Here is a 12,166-nt window from a genome sequence, read left to right on the forward strand (position 1 = left end):
TAAAGTTCAAGTCTGTTCAACAAAATTCTCCCACACATCTCCCAAGAGATCGCTGTGTTGGCTTCAGTCACATTGTGTGACAGCAGTGTCCTGTGATGCTCCTGCCCTTTGAACACCCTCGTCCCAGGCTGTACTTAACACTCTGCTGCAACCTACTGATGCTCCGAGGAACTACAGATTGGGCAATCCCTCCTCAGCCCCACCCAAGCAGAAGGTTTTAAATAATTTACAGTCCATTTTCAGCACTCGTGGCATCATTGTTTGGAGGGGAATGCTCTTCTATTTTGGCGTTTCTATATTGGAAAGTTTCCTGAAATGCAAACTTAAAATGAGTTGCTGGTTCTGAAAATGGCTGTCAAGTTTGATGAGCACAGCAGGATGAACAGATTGTAGAGTCACTAACATGAGGAATTGTTTCCTTCTCACTGCTACATTCTTTCTAGAACTTCAGTAATTTGTCTGAATTTATGCAGAACAATTAATGAAATCAGCTTTGATAACAGTAAGCACTCACTGTGCAGGAGCAACTTCCTCTATTAAGCTACTGAGAATGATAATTTGTATAGAAGGTAGCAGAGTTTTTCTCTAAAGTGCCTCAAATCAAGGTGCTGGGATTTTTCATTGTTCTAGCATGACAATTACTATGTGTCTTATTAGTGTTTTGTCTTCATAAGCTGTGCAGAGATAATGTGGAATTCTCAAAGGCACATAGTTAATTTTAGTAGAAATAGGGAGCCCAGCACTGAGCTGGCATGAGATACAGGAAGATAATTCCTCTGGTTGTACAGCTGAAATGTTAGTTGCAGAAGGATACACTAGTGTTAGGATAAGACTAACAAGCCAGACCTACCACAGATACCTCTACAAAGATGATAGGTGGGTGAGGGAATATCCAAGCTCAACTTTCAAATTATACTATCTGACAGGTGGTAATGGAAGATAGAGCTTATGATTCTAAGAAAAATGAGTAGAAAGAAGGATGACTAAATGAGTGGAAAAGGTAGCTATGGACACCACAGTAGCTGTACTTTCTGGCGTGCTTTGGAATGACCAGAGCAGCAGTGCCCTGTGTCTTTCTTTGCAAACTGTCTGCACGTGGCACCTGACTGGAGTTCCTCCAGAACCAAGGCTCCCCCAAGCAGAGAGAGCAGCAGTTGATGAGGGCAGGTGTGGAGCAGTGGCTGTTAACAGGTTATGGCGTATGCATTATGGCCATGCTCAGAAAGATCTTGGGACCACAGCTGGCTCAGGGGGAGAGGCAGGGTCTGGCAGGAAGCAGTGACTCACGGATGGTGTTTCTGCAAGTCTCATGGAAAGCCAGTCTGCATCACCAAGCTGGTCACCTCCTTGATGGTGGAGGGTGATCACATTTCTGAGGAGCAGCCTAGAACACCACTTACTGCTCAAAATTAAATAAGTATTTTGAGCTCACGGGGAAGCTCACAGTCTCCTAGAAGCTGTCCTAGTGTACTTCTTTAAGACTTTTAGCATTTAAAACAGTTCCCAAATTACACACTATCAACATTATTTCAGAGCATGTCATGCTTTCTATTCCAGTGTACTTGAAGATGAGCTGAGAGAAAAAAACCAAAACAAAAAACAAACAAACAAACAAAAAAAACTTGCATAAAAAAACCTGGAAAGAAAAGTGTTGCTCTCATGTTCTGACTTCACCAGCCTACTGAGCCAGCTTCAGGTTCAAGCCCAGACCTCAAGAGGGAGCTCATAAGTACTCTACTGGATTACTTTGTCCTTCACATTTGAACTAAAAATATTTCTCACGTTAGGGCCACGCATTACCAATCTTAATTGTAGTTCTTTTCCCCATGCCTAATTTCCACATGTTAAATCCACCACAGTGCTTTTGAGTAATGTCTGCCATTGTGTGAAGAGCTTTGGAATATCAGAGCCTGATCTGGAGCTGATTTATGTTCCTACACAGAATAAGTCAGAGAATGAGAACATACTTTTGTAGTTCTTAGACATAAGGAAAGAAACAAGGAAAAGCATTTTGCAGTTTAGTCTGAAAGGACAGTTCAGCAGACAGGACATGGGCACTTCCATCCAGTGATCCTTACCTGCACTGCTTTTCCCTGACTCAGGTGTGTCAGAGATGAGGGTGCCAGCCTTTCATTGTCCCACTTTACCAGCTCAAGAGCTACCGCTGGCACCCTGTGACTTCCCAGTCACCTGGCATGGCTCAGGCCTTGCTGCCAGCCCAGCAGGGACTTCCCAGGGAGAGCTTGATGTGACAGATTTGCTATAAATGGGTGTTTGGCTCAGCCCACACACTGCCCCCTCTCAAGATACATCACACAACCTTATTCCATTTCTGAAGACTGCCTTCAAGGAGCTGAAGGCAGCAGCCTGAGGCTGTCTGAGGGGTTGTATTAAGAAGCCTGTCTGGCATTGTGTGAAGTGTAGAAAGCAGGTAAATTGCACAGAAACATGGAGGAAGTGGTTCAAGGACCATGTGCTCCAAGGGGAGAGCCCATGTAACAAGAGCTGCAGAGTTGCTGTGGGTCTGGAAGGCAGCCAAGGGCTGGCAGGACATGCCTGAATTGTCCTGTTCTTCCCATTTTACTTCCATGCTCTGCCACCTGCTGCTGCCTGAGCCTGAGCTGTTCTCTGCTAGTTTTGGTCCCAATAACCAAACCAGAGCAAACAAGTTATTTCCCTGTTTGGGCCTCCAGGTGTGTGTTCTGCACAGAATGGTCCGGGGGATGAAAAGCTCCTGAAGGAAAACAGTCTGGGAGCAGAAGTTCATTAGGCTGTGAATGGCTTGGGTAAGGACACCTAGGAGAGAGCTATGAAATACTATATTAGTTCTGGGGAGTGGGGACCTCTCCCCTTATTCTCTAAAGGAAAGATGATGCTTTAATTTAACACTGGCAGAAGAAGATGGATTATCTGAATACTTGGAGGAAATTGTGTGAGGAGATGAGTTAAGAGCTATTAATCAACAAGGATTGCTAAATTGAAACAAATGCAATCCAATATACTTCAGACTGTCCTGGGCACCAGAACACTTACACAGATTGGGATCACAAAAAAATAATTTATGCTGGGGAAGTTTCAACCCAGGAGGAAATTATAAACATATGTTTTGGGGCAGCTGTAACCTAGAGCATTGTGGAATATGATTCTTAGTAATTAATATTGCAAAAGCAAGGACACCAGCATCTGAAGTGCTACCTATGGTATATTAGCAAATTACTCTTAGTAATAGGAGTACTCCTAGATAACAGAGTTCCAGCCTTATGCTGGCAAATTAGTTATTGGATCAGAGAGAGTGTCCTGGTGATTAGACAAAGTGGCTGAATAGAAATAGAATAGACAATGCATTATATAGATGGAAAATACATTAGAAGAATGTTAAACATATGGAAAGCATTTAAGACTCTGAAGGGGGAAAATAGCTGGATCAAATCTTAAGTAAGAAATGTGCTCTGTGAGACACAGGGGTTTTGAAGCTAAAGAAAAACCTTGAAGATTGTGGTTTATGCTTTTGTTCTTCCTTTCTTCACTTCCTTATAAAATGCCCACTCTTATGGGAACCCGCAGGTCCCAGCCAGGCACAGAGCAGTGCCAGGCACACTTGTGGTGTCTCTCCCTTCCCATTTCTGAAGCACTGGGACTTCTCTTTCCCTCCCTGTGCCACCCTGCCTCCAGCTCCACTTTCCCAGACAGTGTGATTTGCATGTTTTGGTAGCCCAATTATACAGTACTTTGACTTCTCCAGAAGAACTGAGAGAGGGATAGAATTTAATTTTGGAAGTAAGTAGAACTTTAGGTCTGTGATAGAAAAGAATGCCTACAAATGGTTCATGTGAGGCAAAATGTCCTCGAAATGCAGATCTTGTGGGTAGACTGTTGGTAATGGCTTACACCTCCATGAAGAATATGCAGAAAATCTGGCACAGAAGATCATGTAGGCATTTTTCTAGGCCATGACTCTAGATGGGTGTTCTAATGTTTGCCTTTCTGAAAAAAGTGGTTGTGATACTGCAGACCATTATTTCTTTCCCATTTTATCTCTTGAAAACAGCATGTCAAGTAGCTTAAAATCTGTGTGTTGAGAAGGTGCTCTGAGCTGGTTGGCTTTCCTGGAGAGTCTTCTAACCATCTGTAGAAAATAGTAGACTGGGCAAGTTTTTCCCTTTTTTGAGAGATTTCAAGCCCATGTTTCCCATTCCTTTGGCCATAGTGTCAGCAGCAGAAACTGCTCGGTGTCTGACTGAAGCAATACCTTTATACAAAACCAATTCAGCCCTCTGGAAATACACAAAGACAGCAGGAATCAAAACGAATGAACATGCTCTTGCATTTTGGCATTATGCAAAAATCCTGAACTATGGTATGTCAAATAGTACAGCTACTTTTTCAACTGGATTTCTGATCTAGTTCAAAGTAATTCACTATTGTTTTTGCAATAAAGATCCTTGCCAGGGCTGAAATCCCAAACAAAGTTTCCTGCCTTCAAGTCTTCCTTTAGTACCTGAAAGTACTGTATTCTGATGTTGACCATTTTGGAAAGCAATTTCCTGCTTCCCTTTTCATGAAAATCTATGTTAAGAGGAGATGCATTTGTTTTTTACCTTGTTAATGCTATTTTCTCATTTAAATACTGGTGTTTCTGTTGCATGAGTGTGCATGTAACATTTGTGTTTATGTCTATGTAGCTTCATAACTTCAGAAAAAGTTTGAAAACATCAGATGAAAAGCTGAGAAAATAATTTGTTATATTCATAGGTTGGGCAACAAGTTTAAATATGATAATAAAAAATGAGGGTTAAATATAGACTAAATGTAAGTCAGTTGTAATTGTAAGCAGGCAAAGCCTGTGAGGAAGTTGGGTACTGTACTAATATTTGGTATTTCATATCATGTCATACTCTGACCAGGAAGATGGTATTAGCAGGACTAACTTACCCAACAATATGCTGAGTTGAATGAGAAAGAATTGCAGAACATTCCAAATTCTTACCAGTCTGACTTTTTCTTTCTGATTTTAAACAGAAGAGTTGCAAGTGTATGGTACTTCTATTTGAAAAGCTTTCACTGGGAAAAGCTCTTAAACTTTTATTTACTTCTATACTGAATGTATTTTATTTGAGCACTACTTTAATCTCCAATGTTCTTGTTGCCTGCAGGACAGCTCTTGAGTGTTGCTGTCCTATATACACACAAAGACAATGTGTGTGGGAGTGGGTTATATTTTTACACTGACTTAAAATCCCTGATCTCCAGGAGTCATGGACAGGAATAGCTAAATGCTGCATGACTGGAACATTATAGATAATTGTTTTAGTGGCATAACACATGTGCAGGCACTGATCTTTACCTCTGCATACTGGGTGCAGGGTTCTGACACAGTAATAGTGCAGGTAAATAGAATCATATGGTAGAAAATATTTGGGAAACAGATGCCATGCTCTTGGTGGTGCAGAGCAGGATCTCATTTAAATTTTGTATTTGATATCATTCCATCGTAATTCTGAATGTTCTGTTAATAGATGTTCTCTTATTCCAGGCCTTTTGGTGGCCTATAGCACAAATCTCCCAACAGAATCTTTTTTGTCTTATACATCTAAGAGATATTCAACCAGCATATTAAGTCTCACTGTTTTCCAGGCACAGAAATATAAAATCTCTAGCAATCTGAATAACTTAAAGCATTGTTGTGATCAATGCTTTAGCTCTTGAGTGACTGGGCTGTGTTATTTCCACTCATGGACAAATATCTTGCTAGCTGCAAACTGGAGAAAAGTGCGTGCAGTGCTCTCAGTATGTGACATGCTTAATATTCCTTGTAAAATAGAAAGACTTTGACCCTAACAATAACAAACTTTTGTTGTTTGTTCCTTGATACTATTCTTTAAAAGAGTTTTACAGAAATTGTTTAGTATGTTGCTGTATCTCCTTATTTAACTACTTGGGATAGGAACATCACTGATTGGTTGTTTCTGACTGATTTACTGCTTTGAGCCTGTGCCTAACTCTCTTCTCCCCACCAGGCCTCTGCTCCCATTCTTGATCTTTACCCTGCATTTTCAATCAGCAAACAACAAAATGCAGTCACTGACTGACTATGGGAATTAACAACATTCCAAGGTGAAATACTTGACTGCTACTTCATTGAAAATTCAGAATTCAGAGGACTATGACTCTGTGCATCTCCTGCTTCTGTCTAAACTTGTACCAGAGTCCCAAGTCATCGCATTTTGGCTTCTTGAAATCCCCCACAGTGTCTCACTTTAGTAAGTATTAAGTACCAGTGCACAAAATTAATGCTTAGTCCCTTTTAGGATTCATGGTCTGCATCTTTCTGACTTACTCATCTGCAGGGCACAGGCTGATACATTCCAGGTCTGCCTGGCAGATTGGGGCAGGGATCTTGTGGAGAACATCCCACAGCAGTGAAAAGAAATAGCATGCACGCCTTATCCAGCAGCTCCATGGCTGGGGCACGCATCTGAAATGCTGGAAATCCCAGATCAGCTTTCTATTTAGGTGAGTTAATCTGAATCCCTCTCTCCCAGGATAAAGCCCTAGTAAACATCTATAGGGTTGTGGTATTCAGCCTTCAGACCAGTGTCTGCAGTGCAGAAGGACACCACAGACACTCTACAGCACTTTTCCAGTTTTCCTGAGGATTTTTCAGTCCCTTATCACTGTGTGACTGTATCTCTGTCTCTTAAAAACAGCAGGGTGCTGGAGTTACACTTGGATGTGGTCACAGGCTGGTCAGAGCACATGGGAAAGCTGGAAGTGAATGGCCTCACATCTCCATTTCCCTGCTGCAATAAAAAGCTGGAATACTGTTGCCTTTTAGGTGCACACAGCAATCAAATAAGGATTGAGACAGAAAGGGCATGAAAAACTAGAGGTACTGACAATTACCCAGAAGAGGAGAGGCATATATATCTGTGGGGGGATTTGCATCTTGCTTATCCTCTGTGCACTCTGTAGCCCAATTTGCCTTCGCAATAGATATGTCAAAGCATTTGCATTCAGGCAGTAAAATTTTCTTCTCTGACAGACCAGCTGACCTCCCAGAGCAGGGTTGTGCTATGTCAGACACGTGGCACACTGAGAACACATTCTCACATGACATTCTCATAAACAGACTAAGGCAGCAGAATCTAGATGAAATCATCATTAGCTGAGTACACCACCAGCTGAAAACTGTCCAAAGGTCAGGTGTCAATTGGTTTGCTGAAACAGAAGGAAATTTCAAGAGAAAGCTGTCCTCAGCTTAACTGTAATATATCTCTTGGCTATTGATATAAGAGTAGAACAAAGATGGTCTATTAACATTTGCAGATGAAGCTGTGCAGGGAAGGGTGGCAGTACTTTGATGTAGATAACCAGAATATTCAGGCATTTAATAAATGGTCTGAAATTCACCACTTGACATTCAGTCCAGGTCCAAAACATTGCATTTCAGAGAAATTGGGTGGTCAAATATGAAACAGGAGAGTAACCAGCCAAGCAGCAGAAAGATGCAGGAGTGTCTGACACCTAAATGGGAGTACCAACATGGTGATGCTACTGTGAGGGCAGATCTCTCAGTGACGAAAAAAATGAGAGTTTAGTCCAGGAAGGAAAGGAAAAGGGTATGTGGAGGAAAGAGACCTAAGCCTTGAGGATAGCCTTGGCCCTGCCTCCAAAAAAAGATGTAAACTCTTATGACCCCTATGCCCTTACATGTCTTTTCTACATAAAGGCTTCCTTATCTAATCCCTATCTAATCTGAGGTAAATTGAGGTAAAATGAGAGAATATAAAAATAGAATAAATAATGACAAATGAATTTGGCTTTTAGGATTAATGGATTAATAATATTCTTGTTTAATCATCTAATTGTAACTTTCACTATAGGTGGGAAACCATTTACAGGGACAGAGCTTATCTCCCACCTGTGACTAATCAACTGGCAGAAACTCAAGTGTCAGCCCCCCATGTGAAATCTGGGTGGGGAAGACCTTTAAAAAGGGACTTTACACTGTGCATCTATGGGGAGGGAATGACTTGAATATCCCCATTTTTGTTTATGGCATGTGTTATGGCTAATTTGCCTGCATCATTCCACTTCTGTGTAAATGTAAAATGATGAGAAGGTGGGCCTAGAAATTTTAAATTGTTGGGGTCCACATAAAACAACATTTAAAGACACAGTCAGGGACTCTCTGCATGCTAGACTGGGAATTCAGGGAACTATAATTATTAACGTGCCACTAGTCATAAATAAATATTAAATAGTCATAAAAGCAATCCTGATGTTAGCCCCTGATGTTTTTGTTATTATCCCTCAAAGGAGCTATTAAGTATTACAGATCTTCTGGCTGAGCAGGGAAGAAATGTCTTATTCCAAAGCTGGAGAGGCTTTAAGGAAGATGAAGCAGCTCAGAAAACAGAGAAGTAGTTTAATTGTGATGGGCCCAGAGCCGCAGCCAAAGTCACCTGGACAGTTTATCATGAGGGCAGATACTGAGGCTAGAGACTGATTTTTAGGTCTTGATATCTGCCTACTGAGCCCACTTCTCTAGGAGAAATACATGCACAGTAAATATCTCTGTGAATCTGCAGTACCAAGTCCCAGGCAGTGCACTAATGCAGCCCTGCATTTTCTGGTGTTTTCACTTATCTTGTACGTGTGACACCTTTCAAGTTGCATCTTTTTTCAGCTTTCTGAGTGCAGTTTTCTTTTAAGAACTATTCCTTGTGAAAATGGCACCTGCTCTGAGCTCTACCTGCTGCTTGTAGTGCCAAAGCATTTCCAGTTTTCCTGTCCCACCACCTCTCCAAATGTGGGTAGAAGAATTTCTGTTTGCTTGTCTCTGACCCATGAGCCATTCCCAGTAGTTTATTGCCTTATAAACTAATGAGAGACAGTGGTCAGTAGTAGCACCTCATTTGGAAAAACCAGGTGGTTTACTATCATGGCATGTTGAAGGCAGAAGGTGGGCCAAAAATCAAAATCTTCCTTTACATGCAATAGATGCATCTTTCCCCTCTGCCACATTAATAAATATATGGAAATTGAATGAGAATACGTGTGTACACTTCAGGAGAGAGTTTTTCCCTCAGGTTAAAGATGTACTTCAGTAGTTAGGTGTGGGTCCCTCTTGCTTATGCAGGGGAGAATGTCAGAGTCCAGTAAAATTAGTGGATTTAGTTCCATGAACTTTAATGAGATTTTGTCAGTCTCAATAACATGATGTATTGTTTCTGTCAAGTAAAAGCCAGAATCTGATAACAGGTTCAGAGTATAGTTGCAGGCCAGTTTTTAACACTCTTCTCTAGTTACATTAAGTATATAGAGTTACCCTAAGCAGAGTAACTTATTATTCCATCTTGTTGAATGTGTTTATTTATGAGTACAGAAAGAGAGATGTCTTGGCACCTGTCATTGTTACAGACAGAGGGGCAGAATTATTTTACATTGACTGATGCTGGCAGAAGTTCCTGTTCAGATTTTCAGTTGGTCTCCATGGCTAGCTCTCTCCACTGGATGTTATGTAGCTATGGTGCCCAGCTGTGCTCTCATTTAAGAACAAATCACTTTCTAATAATTTATTAGTATTTTTGTACACTATTCTGTATTAGAACTTCTATTTATAGATTTTGTGATATACTCCAAAGATTCAAGAAATCCATCAGAAAGAAGAATTTGATTCTGCAATGTGGAGTATGCTCGTGCAACCTGCTGCTTTCATTTACATCATATGAGTTACGGTCCGAGCTTGACCTCAAATTGGCCTTGTTGCTGGATAGGTGAAAAGGATTTTTGTTTAAAATACAATAATTTTTAATTTATTAAGTGTCTAAATTTAAGTTAAAAGTAAACCTATTGCCGTTCTAGTATTGCTGTTTGTAAATATCAAGTGATTGCCTGAGGGCATACAAACTTTGTGATGTAAGCAAACTGGACCCAGCAGCAGCTCTTATAGTCAAAGAAACTAAACTACATAAATTGGATTTTCATTTACATAAATTGGTTACAATTACCTGCTAAGCAAGGAGTTTATACTTCAGGGATGACATTTCCCCCTCTTTTTCCTGCCAATGCATCTGTGTGAGTTTTTCAGGTTTTTAGTATTTTACCTGTTTGTCACTGAATAGGACAGAGGGAAGATAACTTGACTATCTCCCTTCTCTTATTTCACAAGTTCCCTTGAAGAAGAAAGCAGCAAATTTTAGCAAAACTAAACCTCTAGAGAGTAAATTTCAGAATGCCTGTTTACATTTTTTTTCTAACACATGTTTATGGTGTAGCACTTTGTTCAACCCTTCTGACTCAGAAGCGGGAGTGGGCCCAAGAGTCTTCTAACTTGGAAAATTCAAGTCTCTGGACATTTTATAAAGAGCCAGATTACATCAATCTGAGTGTTTTCCACAAGGAAATCAGCTCTGGCAATAGCGTTCTTGCAGTGTCCAGAGAAGATTTCAGAGGGGTTGTGGAAGACATCTTAAATCTTTCTGCGTTCTGGTGGCAGAGAGAGTGAGAAGATTTAGGTCTCACTGTTTCATGCAGTGAAACCAAAAGGGATTTCAATCACTTTGTGTGAGAGGCAAGAGGAAATAGAGAACAAAACTTACCCCAAAGCCACATGATGTGACCACATTTCCACGTCAAGGAGCAGGCTTTAGTAGCCAGCGTGTGAGTGTTTGTGGCAGGCACAGGATTGCACAGGGCTGCTGCTGTGGCTCCTCCTCACTTTTCCAGCACAGCAGTAGAACAAGAGTCTGAGAGGGAGCAGAGGAAAGGCCTCTGCTTTTCCTGTGACATTTAAGGACAATTCCTCCCCCTGTGCAGTCAGGGGGGTGGGAGGAAGCCAAGGATAAGGGCAGAGGCCACTCACTGATGTTCCTGGCTGTATTTAGGGATGTGCAAGCTGGTGGATGCATTTCCTGAACAAGCCCTTCCAAAATTTGAGTGCTCTGACTATGAACTCCAGCATCTAGTCTTTTTTCTCTTTTTCTTTTTTTTCTCAAATGGAGCAAGAAAGAAAAAAAGTTTTTCCTCCCAAAGGAAAGTACTGAATCATGTCCAGTACATTTATCCTTTTCACTCCCATCTGGTCATGCAGAATTTCAGAATTTCCAGTCTCCACCAGCTGCTTCCCATTGTGGCAGCCATACATTGCTATAGGTGTTGCTGCATCCCAACAAACCACCAAAAGACCTGGGCAGTTGTAGGTTCAGCCTTTACTTCCTCCTGCTTTAAACTGGACCTGTTCTCTGTTGAAACCTGTGTCTACCTTTATAAAAATGACTGAAATACATAATGGCTTTCTGCCTTATTTCTGTTGCCTGCTTCGTTCTTGGTTATGGTTATGTCTTCCTCTTCCAAAGAGTTGACTGTGAATGTGCAGAGCCCAAGAGTTTTGGCAGAAGTAAAGTCAGGTTGGCTGGTTTTGCTGTTTATTGTTTTATACCATAGATCTTATAGTCTATGTGCTCTGCATTTTCATGAAGGAAAAAAAAACATTTGTGCAACATCTGCTTTTAAAAAAGGAAAATATGACAAAGCATCCAGATTTCATACAAGAGTATTACCCATTAAATTATGGTTACATTCAATTCTCATGCCAGTTCTTTTCCATTGGGAATTTTTACCTGTGAGGTAGCAGGCCAAATGCATTTTAAAATTTAAATTTAGAGGTCACAAGACCAATCCCATTAATTATTTCAAGCAGTAGAAAAATGAAGCACACTATGTATTTAGAAAAGAAAAAAGAGGATCCTGGAATGCAAACCTCAATGCCAAGTACACTTTGTATAGAGTATAATGGAAAAACAGCATTTAAAAATGGAAAGGTCAGGATCTTGACCTGGTTGACTTCCACAAATGGTAAAACATGCTTACTGTGAAAGAAGAGTATGTGCTATGGAGGTATGGGACATCAAAGTGAGAATTAAAAGCATGAAGACAATTAATCTTGCCTTTAGTATCATCTATAAGTAAGGTGAAAAATGTGCAGGTGGAGCACTTACTAGAAGTTTCAAGCTGCTCTGAATATTCCTAAATTAAGACTGTGATCACAGAGAATTACTTTAAGCTTCTGCTATTTTATATTTAAATTTTCTACCAATTTTTTAAACTAAAGAGGTGGCTCTAATGATGCACACTTGTCAAGTGCTACATGGAACAGAGAATT

General features: G+C 40.7%; 2 long non-coding RNA genes across 3 annotated transcripts in view; one reads left to right on the forward strand and one right to left on the reverse strand.

Annotated features, from left to right (window-relative positions):
- LOC135278970 (uncharacterized) overlaps positions 1-10,750 on the reverse strand; it is a 42,894-nt gene extending 32,144 nt beyond the window's left edge. The window contains exon 1 of the long non-coding RNA XR_010346344.1: positions 10,605-10,750. This is a non-coding gene — a long non-coding RNA (uncharacterized LOC135278970). The remainder of the gene's footprint in view (positions 1-10,604) is intronic.
- The window catches only part of LOC135278969 (uncharacterized), a 72,544-nt gene that overhangs the window by 55,727 nt on the left and 4,651 nt on the right, over positions 1-12,166 (forward strand). Inside the window, exons 3-5 of one of the 2 annotated variants that reach the window (XR_010346343.1) lie at positions 6,018-6,260; positions 6,348-6,513; positions 6,708-10,751. This is a non-coding gene — a long non-coding RNA (uncharacterized LOC135278969). Of the gene's footprint in view, positions 1-6,017; positions 6,261-6,347; positions 6,514-6,707; positions 10,752-12,166 lie in introns of those variants that run through there. The other variant, XR_010346342.1, reaches the window with a different exon arrangement.

Source organism: Passer domesticus, chromosome 11, assembly GCF_036417665.1.
Source record: "Passer domesticus isolate bPasDom1 chromosome 11, bPasDom1.hap1, whole genome shotgun sequence".
NCBI lineage: Eukaryota > Metazoa > Chordata > Aves > Passeriformes > Passeridae > Passer > Passer domesticus.